This window comes from Macrobrachium rosenbergii, chromosome 18, assembly GCF_040412425.1.
Source record: "Macrobrachium rosenbergii isolate ZJJX-2024 chromosome 18, ASM4041242v1, whole genome shotgun sequence".
In the NCBI taxonomy this organism is placed as follows: domain Eukaryota; kingdom Metazoa; phylum Arthropoda; class Malacostraca; order Decapoda; family Palaemonidae; genus Macrobrachium; species Macrobrachium rosenbergii.
The window spans coordinates 374,569-389,261 of record NC_089758.1 but is presented as its reverse complement, the minus strand read 5'-3'; the positions used below and the strand labels follow the sequence as shown (position 1 = coordinate 389,261).

Here is a 14,693-nt window from a genome sequence, read left to right as displayed (position 1 = left end):
ATATATATATAATATTGGTCAAAGTGGTAAACTGTTGGCATCAAGATTAAATCAACATAGATATTGTGTACGAGTAGGTAATACATCGAGTGCCCTCTTTTTACATGTGAACAATTCTGATCATGCAATTAATTGGAAAAATTCAAAGGAAATTTTATTTTGTAGGGATATTATTAAAAGAAACATTATAGAATCTAGCATAATAAAACATAAGTCAAGTAGCCTGTTTAATATTAGCAATGGACAATATAAGCTAGATAATTGGCTTACGAAATGTATTGTTGAAAACTTAGTAACTATGTAATAGACTGCTTAGTAGTTTCATTTCCATTTATAGCATTTATCCTTTAAGTGTAATTCTTGGCTGTTCTATATTTTACCTTTTTTCCATTTTTATGTTTACCTTCAAAATTTCGAAGCTGTTTTTCATTCTTATATTGTACCCTGATGAGGTGTATCAAAAATACACGAAAGCGCTAGGTACTGCTGCCTTTCATTATTTCCTACTGGCTCCGGATATACAATCTTCACGTGTTACTTGTGATCGTATAACATATATATATACATATACAGTATACACTATAGTATGTATATATATATATATATATATATACACTATAGTATACAGTGACCCCTTGCTACTTCGCGATTCGATTATCGCGAATTCACGACTTCACAGAGTTTTTAATATACATTAATGGAAAATATATCGCAGATTTTCTGGAAAATTCTAGAAAAATTGTGATATATGAACACCCAAAACTTCTAATTAAATCCATTAGAATATTAATAATAAATAGTATTTCCTAGTCTAAGAACAACAAAACAAGCGTAAAATAGCAAAAAAACACGTATTTGCACATGTAACTCCTATGAAAAAAAAAAAAAAAATCTGGAAAGTGATGCCTATAAATGGAAAGTGATGCCCATACAGTACAGTACCGCGTGTTCCATGGTTAGGAAAACACAAAGGTATGCCATCTCGGTGACTAAGTGCGTTGTAACACAGGCTGTGATTGGTGCATGGGAGGGAGACGACAAATCACAGCTTCCCGATTTCTAATCGGGCCTGTGATTGGTGCTTAACTGATGCTCAGAACCCACAGCATCTCCCCTTGTCTCTCTCTTGCGGCCACTTTGCTTCAAGCTTTCTCGCCGAACGGTTTACTTTACGCTGTGCTGTGTGATTTTTTTGTGGTTTTTGTTGAACTTTGCTCCAATTTTCACCCCCTGCAATGGCTCCCAAGAGTGCTGCTTCTTCCAAGGCTGGTACTGAGCCTAAACGCCATCGAAGAATGATGACGATCGCTGAAAAGGTGAAACTTCTCGATATGTTGAAGGAAGGGAGAATGTTCGTGGCTGTAGCCCGCCATTTTGGCGTGAACGAATCCACCATTCGCTACATCTACAAGGACGAGGCAAAGATTAGGAAGACAGCTGCCATCACCTTTAACAAGTCGGCGAAGAGAGTGGTTACGGCTTGTAATAAAACTATCATCCGTATGGAAGCTGCTTTGGCCGTGTGGATAGCCGACTGCCAAAAGAAGAACATAGTCTTGGATACGAACATTATCCAAACAAAGGCTAAGAGCCTGTACGAGACCTTCGCCGCTAAGGAACCAGAGGACGACAGTGGCGAGTGCAAAGAAGCAGAAGATGAAGAAGACGTAGATGAATACCAGAGACGTCCAGTCATTCACCACATAAGAAACTGCAATTTTCTGCTAGCAAAGGGTGGTTTGCAAAGTTTCAGAAACGCTACGGCCTAAAAAGTGCTTCCTTGCATGGCGAGGCTGCTTCAGCCGACACGGTCGCTGCTGAAACATACGTCAATGAAACCTTCAAGAAGATTATCTCTTGAAGGTGAATATCAGCAAAAACCACAACAAATTTTAATATGGACGAGACAGGCTTGTTTTGGGAACGAATGCCCTCGCGAACTTTCCTGTTCAAAGAGGAAGCAAAAGCCTCTGGCTTTAAAGCATACAAGGATCGTGTGACCCTCGTGATGTGTGGCAATGCTGCGGGATTTTTATTAAAGCCAGGACTTATTTACAAGTCTAAAAACCCAAGGGTTTTAAAAAACAAAAACAAGAATCTGCTACCCGTAAATTGGATGCACAACCCAAAGGCCTGGATAACGAAGATGCTGACCTCTGACTGGTTCCACCAGTGTTTTATCCCGCAAGTGAAGGTGTATCTAGCAGAAAAGGGCATGCCATTCAAAGTCCTTCTCATTATGGATAATGCTGGTGGCCATGCTACTGATCTGTCGTATTCGGGGGTTCAGGTTGAGTTCCTACCACCCAACACGACATCACTTATTCAGCCAATGGACCAGGGAGTTATTAGGGCGTTAAGGCCCTATACACGAGGAATGCCCTAGCGAACCTGGTTCCTTCCGTGGATGCCACCCAAGAAGACGACGATTTCAACTTGAAGGCATACTGGGGGCAGTACACAATTGCTACATGCCTCCAAAATATCCACAAGGCATTGGAAGAAATGAAGCCTGCCACCATTAACGCCAGCTGGAAGAGGTTATGGCCCAAGGTTGTTTACGACGACAAAGGATTTACACCTGCCGAAATCCAACACTTGGCAGTACAGAAAGATGTGCAGTTGGCTGCGATCCTTGGAGGTGAGGGCTTTGCAGACATGACCACGGGCGACGTTGACGAACTTTTGTCTCCTAAACTGGCTTGACTTTGGAACGGCTCGCTGGGCTCTGCAACCTGGCTAAGGAACTGCAAGAGCGGTCGTAGGAATGGGATGATGATATGGTTCGATCGGTTCAGTTCTGCAACATGGTCAATGACGTCATGGCCCCTACAAGATGCTCTTCGACCGGAAAAACAAGCAGCGGCAGCAACTGCCAATCACAATGTTTTTGCAGCCTCGCAAAAAAGAACTAGTTCCTGCTGCTGCTACTACGGTTACACCTTCGGAAACCGCGGAAGAAGTGGAAGAGGTGCCCCAGGAAATGGAACCGCCGTCTGAAGAGACGTAAAATACAATCATTGACTGCACAGTAAAAGTCATCATCACCTTCATCGTCATCATTTTTACTTGGCAGCAAATTCATCACCATCTTCATTCAAGTTTTTTATTTTTTTAATCTTAACTTTACTGTTTGTGGTGAGTACAGTAAGTAACATGATACTGTATTGTATTACTGTATATATCATTACAGTATGTATACTGTATTTTTTTAAATTTAAAGTTTGCCGATGACGTCATATACTATAGCTACTTTACCACAGTAATTTAGCCCCTGTTATATGGTACTGTAGACTTACCTACCGAAGTCATATTGCTTAACAGTTGTCCCTGTTATTAATAGAGTAAAGGGTGGGTTGTTAAGAGTACAGGGAGGGTTTTAAAAAGTCCAAATACAGTACACGTTAAATAAATAAATAAATATGCTGCTCGTACTTTGCGGAATTTCAATTATCGCGGCCGGTCTTGGAACCTATCTCCCGCGATAAACGAGGGGTCACTGTATATATATATATATATATATATATATATATATATATATATATATATATATATATATATATACATATATATACAAACACACCCACTTTTATGTGCTTCACTTTGTGGCAGATTTTTTGTGGAACATTTTTCAATTTTATGCAGGAACTTTCACCAATTTGAGAATTTTTCTTAAGAGTAATATTCACTGATTACTGTGTTTTTCATTTTATTTTCATGACTAAATACATTTTTTATACTAATTTTCAAATAATATTAAAGTAAACACAGCAAAATATCTATAACATTTTTAATACAAATTAAATAAATCTGTCTTACAGAACGTTTGACCACTAATTTCTCTCTCTTTCTCTCACTGAGATAAGAGATTGATTGATTTTTTATGCATGTATGTTTATTTGATTTGCACAGTACAGTTTTATAGATAAATGTGATGTCAATTTGTCATTCATTTGTTCATAATTTCCATGCTATAATTATACAACTTTTTGCATTTCAATAAAAGCAGACTGGAAAATAAAATGAAAATAAACAGCAAATCATCGTACATAAACTTGTTAAGCTCATTCGGGGGTAAGGCACCCCAGAATGAGCTTAAGTTTACTAAGATTTGCTAATTATTTTCATTTTATTTTCCCGTCTGCTTTTATTGAAATGCAAAAAGTTCTATAATTATAGCATGGAAAAATGAATGACAGAGTAATGTCATGTTTACCTATAAAACTATACTGTACAAAACAAATAAACATACACGTATAAAAAATTAATCTCTCTTATCTGAGAGAGAGAGAGAGAGAGAGAGAGAGAGAGAGAGAGAGAGAGATTACATTACATACATTAAAATATCTAATACACTAGAGACAGCAATTGTTTTTACCAATGTAAAAAAAAATGGGACAGCTTTAAAACTATGAGAGAAAATGGCTATGCTTACTTATACTGTACAGGGGTAACTTGATTAGTGGTCAAACTTTCTGTAAGACAGATTTATTTAATTTGTACTGAAGATTTCATTTGTATTAAACATTTTACAGACATTTTGCTGTATTTACATTAATATTAATATATGAAAATTAGTAAGTCATTGTTATAAGCATTTTATGGGAGTATATACTCAAGTGTTGCATGAGGGTAATCTAAGATGACCTTGGGTGTTTTGGGGTGTAATTTTGTTTAAAATGATATAAAATTGTTTCAGTATTATAATTTAAGGTATATTTTTGTTTGAACGACTAAATTTGGCAGTGAAATGTTAAAATAGGCAATTATAAGCATTCTAATTTAAGGGATACAGGGGATTTGGCAGTTATAAGCACTTATAAGCATTTTCAGGGGTATTTTGCATTTTTGCAGTGGGTTCTGGAACCTATCCCCACAAAAAGTGGGGAGCACTGTATATACATTATACACACACACACACACACACACACACACACACACACACATATATATATATATATATATATATATATATATATATATATATATATATATATATATCCCCAGTTTATGATATATGTTCTGACAATGTATGTAAGACTAAATATATATATAACGTAAGAAAAACCTATATTAATCCTTTTGGTGTCTTGAAAATGGCGTAACCTGCACTTCTAATTTTTAATGAGTTTTTCATAAAAAATCCTCCAAATTTAGACCATTCTGCTGTTTTTGAGCCATAGAGAGAGAGAAAGAGAGAGAGACTGTTTGCCTTACTATTTATCTACCAGAAAAAGACTTGGAAGTTCTGTAAAGAGAGAGAGACTGTTTGCCTTACTACTTATCTATCAGAAAAAGAAAATTTCACAGAACTATTTAATCTAGCCTAATTTTCCTAGTTCTTGCAAAATAATTATAGCAAGGAAAATATGAAAAAATTAATTTTTAAAGAGTTTTTATCTATAAAAATATACAAAACAAATGAACATGCAAGTTACATATGCATAAAAAATCCCTTTCTTATCTTATCTCAGAGAGAGAGAGAGAGAGAGAGAGAGAGAGAGAGAGAGAGAGAGAGAGAGAGAGAGAGAGAGAGAGAGAGAGACTGACTGTTTGCATTACCACTTATCTATCAGAAAAAGGCAGAATTTCACAGAACTGTGTAAAATCTTACCTAATTTTTCCTAGGTACTGAAATGCAAAGGGTAATTATAGCAAGGGAAATATGAAAAAGTGAATGACAAAGCAAGTCACGTTTATCAATAAAACTATATGCATAAAAACTCTTCCTCTCTTATCTCAGAAAAAAAGTATACCTCAGTTTAACCAGACCACTGAGCTGATTAACAGCTCTCCTAGGGCTGGCCCGAAGGATTAGATTTATCTTATGTGGCTAAGAACCAATTGGTTATCTAGCAACAGGACCTACAGCTTATTGTGGAATCCTAACCACATTATAGCAAGAAATTAATTTCTATCACCAGAAATAAATTCCTCTAATTCTTCGTTGGCCGGTCGGAGAATCAAACGCAGGGCCAGCAGAGTGCTAGCTGAAAACGGTACCCACCCATCCAATGAGGAACTCTTATCTCAGAGAGAGAGAGAGAGAGAGAGAGAGAGAGAGAGAGAGAGAGAGAGAGAGAGAGAGAGAGAGAGAGAGAGAGCTCGATCCGTAAGCTGTTTTGTGTTTTCATGGGACTTTAATTTAAAATTTTATTGATACTTTTCTGTGGTTACCTTAATAACACAGTTTTTAAAATTAGTATATCATTTTATCATAATTTTATTTAGTCATGAAAATAAATTCAAATCAGAAATTATTTACTGCTTACTGCAAATGTAAATTTATCTCTTCTGTTTGACGCCGATCCGTCGGAAGAAATATCATCAAAATCAGAATAAAACCATAATTTTAATTCTTTTTTATGTCTTGGAAACAATAATAATGCTAAATTTACATCGTTTTGAGTTTTCCCAGAGCATTAAATACCAAATTTATACCAATGATTTTTGGGTCATTTTCTTCCATTTGGATCGCATCGACACTGGTATCGTTTCGAAATATCGTCAAAAATCATAAGAAAACCCCGTTTTTAAAACTTTGGGTGTCTTGAAAACAACATATTCTGCATTTTTATTGAGTTTTCATAAAAATAAAATAAAAATGAGTAATCCTGAATTTTGCAAATCCAAATTTTATCAGATCCGTTTGGACTGGAACAAGCGTAAACTGGGAAATAATTTTTAAAAATCATATTTGAAAACCATTTTTAATTCTTGAATGTTGTGGAAACAATGTATCCTAAATTCTTATTGAGTTTTCCATAAAAAATACCTCCAAATTTATACCAATCTGCCATTATGGGTCATATTTCTTCCATTTGAAGCCTGGCATCGGGACCTAATGGTATTGTCAATGATGATAAACGAAAAAAAATCGAAATTAAAAACCTTAAAAGGCAATCCTTTGGGTGTCACACTCAAAAAAACATTTCTGCATTTTTATTGAGTTTTTCATTAAAAAATATTAAAATTTTAAAATTCTGCATCCATAAAATCTTCTGTCAGATCAGCTTGTTTTAAACCTGGAACTGATTGTTTTTTTCTGGGAAATTTTTTAATGAATATATTTGAAGAACATTTTAAACTCTGCTATTGTTGTAAGATTCTGACAACCTCATTGTAACCCGGGGGCTGCCTGTATACCGCATATGTCTGTGTATAAGACGACCTTTATTTAAGACAAGGTAAAAAATTATGGCAAATTTTCGTGAATTTATCTCATATCCGTAGTATAAGACGCTGCTAAATTACCAACCATCTGTGTACAAGCTAGCTTTTGGTTACTGTATATACTACATATCATACGACTTTTGAAGACCTAATTTTGAAGCTAGTTTTAAGGGGGTCGCATCATACACAAGATATAAAATTAGCTTATGTAATTCACATATTAGTATTGTAATGTAAAATACAAACGCAATGAATAAGCATCTTTTCTGTGGATCTTAAGTTATGCTTTACTTCACTGTATCCAATAATACTATTTTCTCATATTACTATTGTTTTACAGAGTACAAACATAGTGATCATACGCCATTTGCATTGTTTAGGTTTTTGTGAACATGGACAATGATACCATCCAGGAATTTGTTTATGCATCAATTTCCATTTAAAAATAACCATGGGGGAAAGTTTCATCCCATCTGCCATACACGTTAGCACAACAGTAGAATGTGTTCTTTCATGCTCAGTAGTTTTGACTGAAACACCTTTCTCTCCAATTTTATTTACAGTTGAGTTTGATGGCATATCGAAGTTTAGGAGAGTTTCATCATTGTTTCCAATGCAGGTTGATTTATAGTCATCAGTGCTTGAACATTGTTTTCCCAGCCAATCTTTTCCCCATAGCGAATAAGGGTATACAGTACTGTACTGTAAAAATATGTCAGTGCTATCCTACTTAACATCATTTGTAACATAAATATGGTAATTATTTACTGTTGTATGATGGTTGAAATGCAAGCAAAACAGCTGTTGTTGTCCGATTCGTTTGTTCATGGTAAAACAGCTGTTTCTCGTTTGGTTGTTTACGGCTGTACGCATTTACACAAGTATAGCATTAGTAAACAGTACTTTTATCATTTTCTTTTACTTTTTTTTTAACATATTTAACTAGAAGATGGGATAAAGAGAGGAGGGAAAGAGGTGAGTCTAATGTACAATAGTTATCGTACATAATTATCATTCGTATGACTGAACTGTTCTAAACAGTTGTATGTAATCCAAAATTGTCTTATTTACCACCAAAATGATGAATTATTGAAAATTACTATTATGTTATCCTAAATGCTATTACTAACGTAATTACACTACCATTAAAATTTCTGAAAGGTTACCGAAAGATAAAGGTTGCTATGAGTGCACCTCAACTCTAAATTTACATATTCTCAGCTGGGCTCACATTGATACAAGTTAATTTCACTGTTATGGAATTACTCCTCAAATATGCCAATTGTATTTAAGGTAAAAATGGTTTTATTACCTTTATTATCAGTTTATTTTATAATGTGAATCTTTTCATGTATGTTGTTGGTTATTGCACAGAGGCTGAGGCTAGCCTAACAATAAATATCACTTAGAATTCAAGGTCTGATTTTTAGAATGGTAGTATAAGATGACCAACCCCCAATTTTTAGAGGTGAATTTTAAGATTAAAAGGTCATCTTGTACGTGGAAATATATGGTACAGTATATTTAAACAGGTAGTGCTTGAGTTATGATAATTTGCCGTGGAATAATTTAATTTTGTGACAGGGTTAGCAGTTAATATTGATACAACAATATTTTGAAAATATTTTTAAATTTCGCACGATGGAGGCAGGCAGCAGCGTACAATCAGGCAGCGAGAGAGACCAAATTACAATAGACTAACTTCTTTTCCTCCATCTCTCTATCCCATCTTCCACTTCAAAAAGTAAAAGAGAATGATAAAAGTATTGTTTGTAACGTTATACTCATTGCGTTATTGCGTACAGCATAAACAACTGAACAAAAAAAAAGCTGTTTGGCTAAGACCAACTGAATCAGATAACAACAAATGTTTTGCTTGGATTTCAACCATCGTACGATAGTAAACAATTACCATAGTTGTGTTACAAATGACATTAAGTAGAATAGGCATGATATACTTTTACATTACACCCTTATTTGCTTTGGAGGAAAGATTGGCAACGAAATATACTGTACTGCTAAATTTAAGCACTGTTCCAGCTGCTAATGACTATAAATTATTGTGCATCAGAAACATGGATGAAACTCCCCTAAACTTTGATATGTCATCAAACACAACCATAAATAAAACTGAGAGAAAAGTATTTTAATCAAAACTACTGGGCATGAGAGAACACATTTTACTGTTGTTTTCACGCTGATAAAAATATGCATAAAGCTTGTATTATGATGAAACCATGTGAAAATAGCCAAAGGAATCTGTTGATTTTTGTATACAAAAACATGGCCCCCAATGCCATCTATTAACAAAAACAGTAACTAAATTTAGTCCACAATGAGAAGCATGTAAGTCATATTTTGACTTAAAAACACTGTATAAAAAAAAATAACCTTGTCCCATATAAACAGAGTTATCTGGAGATTCATTTACACTAATAAGCAACAAGAAAATTTGCTCTGAATTGAGTTAAATACAGTGAAATAAACTTACCTCATTATTGCCATAAGCTGATTTCCAAACCGAAACATTGATCGCTAATGTTTGTATTTTATAATACAGTAAACACCCCGTATTCGAGGGGGATGTGTTCCAGACCAACCACCCTGCTAAGTTAAAATCCATGAATACCTGCTATCCCTCCTCTAAAAATGCTTATAACTGCCTATCTTGAAAGTTCAAATACTATATGCATATTCAAAGTATCATTCTACATCAAATATACCTTAAATTACTATCCTATTACTGTATTAATCTTTGAAATTATATTGATATAATTTCAAAGTCATCTTAAACATTAGTACCCTTAAAAATATATATAATATATATATATATATATATATATATATATATATATATATAGCCAAATATATATATATATATATATATATATATAATGATTTCTAAGCCTTCCAGCCAAAGCAGAGAGAGAGAGAGAGAGAGAGAGAGAGAGAGAGAGAGAGAGAGAGAGAGAATAATTCCTTACAGATATCAAAGGATTGAAATCTTTGAGCTTCTGAGGGCAACACTCCTTCCCCTCTGGCCAATATGTCAAACATTCAAGTAAATTGACATTTAACCCCCTCCTTCCCCTGTCGACCATAAAAGACTGGGAATCACTGTTTGTTTAAAATGTTAAAAAATTTACTGCACAAATACTGGACAAGGAAATTATATTATTATTATTTAATCCTATTAATCTTAATATTTGAAAATTAGTACTTATTAGGTAAATCGTTTACCTGTCATACAAATGAAACATACGTACATATTACATGTCGGAAAAATTCTCTCATCTAAAAGAGAGAGAGAGAAATTATTTTTATTTAATATTATTTAATCTTATTAAACTTATTATATGTAAATCATTATTTAATCATAAAATATACCCTCTAAAAATACTTCTACTATCATCCTGAAACACATGTATCATTTTAACATAATTTCAATAGTAGTTTAATATAATTTTAATAGTTCATATTATCAATTCTGAGCATCTATCTTCACTTTAATGAGGTCCGGGTCCATCCCGAATGGAGGGGAGAAAACCAGTTTCTCTCTCTCTTTGAGTTGCGTATTATTTAATCTTAGAGTATTATCATTATCATTACTATTATTGTTTATTATCATTATTATTACTATTATTGTTATTATTATTATTATTTTTATTATGATTAATCTTAATATTTTGAAAATTAGTAAATCATTTTTTTTATCATAAAAAATGTATTTCGTCATGAAAATTAAACCAAAATACACTAATTAGTGAATATTTCCAGACGAAAAACTGTGAATTACCGAATTTTCCGTGAATAATTTATAATCTGTTGCACAGAAAATCCAGCGAATCTTAAGGATGCAAATATGGGGGTTAACTGCATATATATATATATATATATATATATATATATATATATATATATATATATATATATACTATATACAGGCAGTCCCTGGTTCCATTCCGACGGTGTGATGATAAGCAAAAATTGACGATAACCGAAAATCGGCGATTTTGGTACTTATAGGCACCGATAAGCCACATGAAAGTTAGGTATTGTTTGTAAAGCCTCATATATTTATAACAGTGATAAAATCAATGAAACCTTTTTCATGTTATTTGTACTCCCTTTACTAGAATACTTTTCTCCAGTGTGGATGTCTGCTTCTGCCAGAGATTTAGCTCTTTTAGATAGAGTGCTTTGTGGTGGTAGGTTTCTGTTTCCTAGCAGTAGTAGTTATGACTTGAACCAATGATGGATGGTTTCTTGTTTGTCACTTTTTCATAAGTTGTATCACAACTGATCCCTGATCCTCTTTATCTGCCAAGAGAGAGCAACCAGATTCGCTGAAACAGCAGCACCAATATGCAGTGAATGTGCCTCGCTGCCAAACTTCTCAGTTCCAGAGGTTCTCTATTCCTCACACCGTTGGACTGTGGAACAGCATCCCAGAGGAAGTCGTGCAATTGGAACTTCAGAAGTTTCATCCTAAAAAACTTTAATATTTCAAAATCATCTTACAACACAGCAAAATATCATTAAAATGTACAGTATGCACAGAATATCAATGTTATTATGTGCACTACCCTGTACGTACATATGTACAGTATACGATGTGCAAATAACCCAGCATCTCTGCCCAGCTTCTCAGTCCACTGCATATGCCTCTAGAGCTTGCGTGTTGTGCACATACGTATCGGTGTGGACTTCGCGCATCTTTTTGAATTGTGCCCTAAAGTGCCTTCTAAACGCCCTGCTTCTTCTACGGCATCTGGACAAGAGCCTAACTGCCAGAGGAAGATCATGACCAATCAGAAGGTAGAAATGATTGTAATGCTAAAAGGCAAAAATCACAGAGCAGCAGCAGCCTGTTACGGTGTGCCAGAAAGAGTTGTCTACTTCTCCAAGAAGTAACACAAGGATGGTAGAATCCTTGTGATGGTCCTTGGTGGAGAAGAACTCGCCTCCCTTATTCATGTACTCTCTATACCCCCCATGGAGCAGGATTTTGAAGAATTCAGAGGTCTGTACAAAATTCTCAGGAAAGCCAAGGAGCTGCAGACAATGAGAGAAGCATGGGATGATTCAAAATAAAGCTCCACTAATTTTTCAAATGACCTTAAAGATCTCATGAAGCCCCATTGTAATGCCTTCGTGAAAATGTACCAGTACCTTACCATGATGTGGCCTCCCGAAACCCCTGACAAAGTGCCTCCTGAAGAAGGGGAAGAGGCGCCCCCAGAGGTGTAACTCCTCCACTTTGCTGTGCTGACATATCTTCATCTTCATTCAAAAAACTGCACAGCTAATCCATTATCATCATCTTGAATCAACATTCATTACTGGTGAGTTCCCATATGATTTACTGTATTGGCTAGAGTATTAGATGCACTTTTTTTACTTTTAAACGTATCAAAACTCTCTCCTGCATCCAATGTGGCTGTATTATGGATGGGAAAAACAAGCCTAATTATTACAGTAAATTGTGTTACTGGAATAAAGTATGAAATCATATGTAAATTTACACTCACCTTTAAAGGAGACTAAATGAAATTTACCATAAATAAACAACATTTATGTGTTACCATGACAGGCCACAGGGGCGGCGCTATGATTTTGTTTACATCCACTCATTGCAATTTTTCATAAGTTTGTGACAACAAACTGATGATTCGGCTCGTTTTCAATATTTTATTAAAAATAACAAACTTACGAAAACTTGCTTACGATACGTCGGCGGTTAGCCTGTCAGCCACTTGCAGTGAGTGGATGTAAACAAAATCATAGTGTTGCCCTGGTGGCCTATCACGGCAACACACAAACGTTTATTTATGGTAAATTTAATTTAGTTTCCTTTAAAGGTGAGTGTAAATTTACATATGATTTCGTACTTTATTCCAGTATACTCTCACAAGATTGTATTTCATGCAGAGGATCATACATTTTTCCCTACAAACCACTTTAAAATACCTTTTAATAAATGTATGATGAAACACACTAAAATTGTTTTTTTCCACGAAATATCTTTGTAAAATAGGGATGCGTCTTATACGCCAGCAAATACAGTACGTAGTCTTAATATTAAATATCTTTAATGTGCATATTTATAATCAACTCAAAGAAAATGACACAACTGCTGAGGAACATGTAGCTCTTCTGTTTTTAACAAAGCCCCAGAATTTTGTGTCTAGGAAAATTTCTGTTAACTTTCCTCTAAAAGTATCTCATTACATGATGAGTTTGATACCTCTAAGCACAAAATCATGTACACATCTAAGGAAATTTTAAGACAAATTTCCTCAAAAATATCCATTAACTTTTGAGTTTGATACCCTTACACAAGAGTATCTTTACACATCTGTCTCTCTCTCTCTCCGCTTGTCAGGTCACCCTTCCAATGTATGACTCCTCGACAATTGGCTCTACCTTAAAGAGTGACCCTTCTCCCAACCTGTCTTCCCTCCTGGAGGAGGGAGGAATCCTTCTACTGATGCTGCTCCTGAATTTCATCATCTACTGCAGAGGAGCAACCCACTAAATGTGAGAAAGAAGCAGCAGAAAACTCTGGGTGGTGGCAAGGCCGAGCACAAACGGTCTCACTCTGCTCTCCTCCTGCTAGTGAGAATGCTCTCTCCTCCTTCTCCCTGACTCTTAGGTGTCAATGTCCCTCTCTTTCTCTACTCTGGAACTTGGCAGGGGGGAAGGGGGTTAAACAAGGGGCCTTGGTTTCTCCCCCTCCCCACTAAATTTTTGGGGGAGGGCAGGGGGTGATGGGGAACCATCCATGGGAAACTCCTGTAGGCCAGCATATTGGATTCCTGAACCTTCTCAAAAGAAGTCTCAACTTCTAAGTCCTTTCTAACCTCTCCATCTATCTGACAAAGGTTCTTCCTCAGACGTTGACAGGGGAACGACAGTAAATGATGGAGGGGCCTTGGGAAGAAAATCATGGAAGGGCGATGGAACGCATCATAGTTCCTCTAGAGGAATATTGCCATTCAAACACCTCCTCATCTCATGTTAAGCCCATGAAAGGCCTGCCATCCTCCACACTCAACACACATGCCTTGCAAACAAACAGTGTGTGGATCTCTACTGAGGTCATAAATTACTGCACATCCTACCCTTGTTGACACATCTGAATTCAGGCTTATTTCCTAGACAGTAACCATAATACTGGACACCAGGGCTTGCAACACTATGAAACATACAAACCACAGCACAGACAAGGGAGGTTGCTCACACGGTTCACACACCAATAACAAAAAAGCACACTAACGACCTCATGCTCCAAAATCTCACAAATTTCTATTCATTCTTCATTCACTTGGCTACCAGAGAGGTACAACCACAACAGGTTAACTGTAAACAATGGAAAACACAGGAATATCGTGCACATGTGGCACTCACAAAGAGAAATCTCAGCCACGAAAACAGGAGACAATCAAAAGACAACTGGGTGCCCTGATGGCTGAGAAAACAGTGGAAGAGAAGAGGTAGACCACATGAGGTCGTGACAG

General features: G+C 35.5%; 1 protein-coding gene across 4 annotated transcripts in view; it reads right to left on the bottom strand.

Moving 5' to 3' along the window:
* The window catches only part of Grp170 (Grp170 co-chaperone), a 309,324-nt gene that overhangs the window by 197,779 nt on the left and 96,852 nt on the right, over positions 1–14,693 (bottom strand). The gene's annotated exons all lie outside the window — the stretch shown is intronic.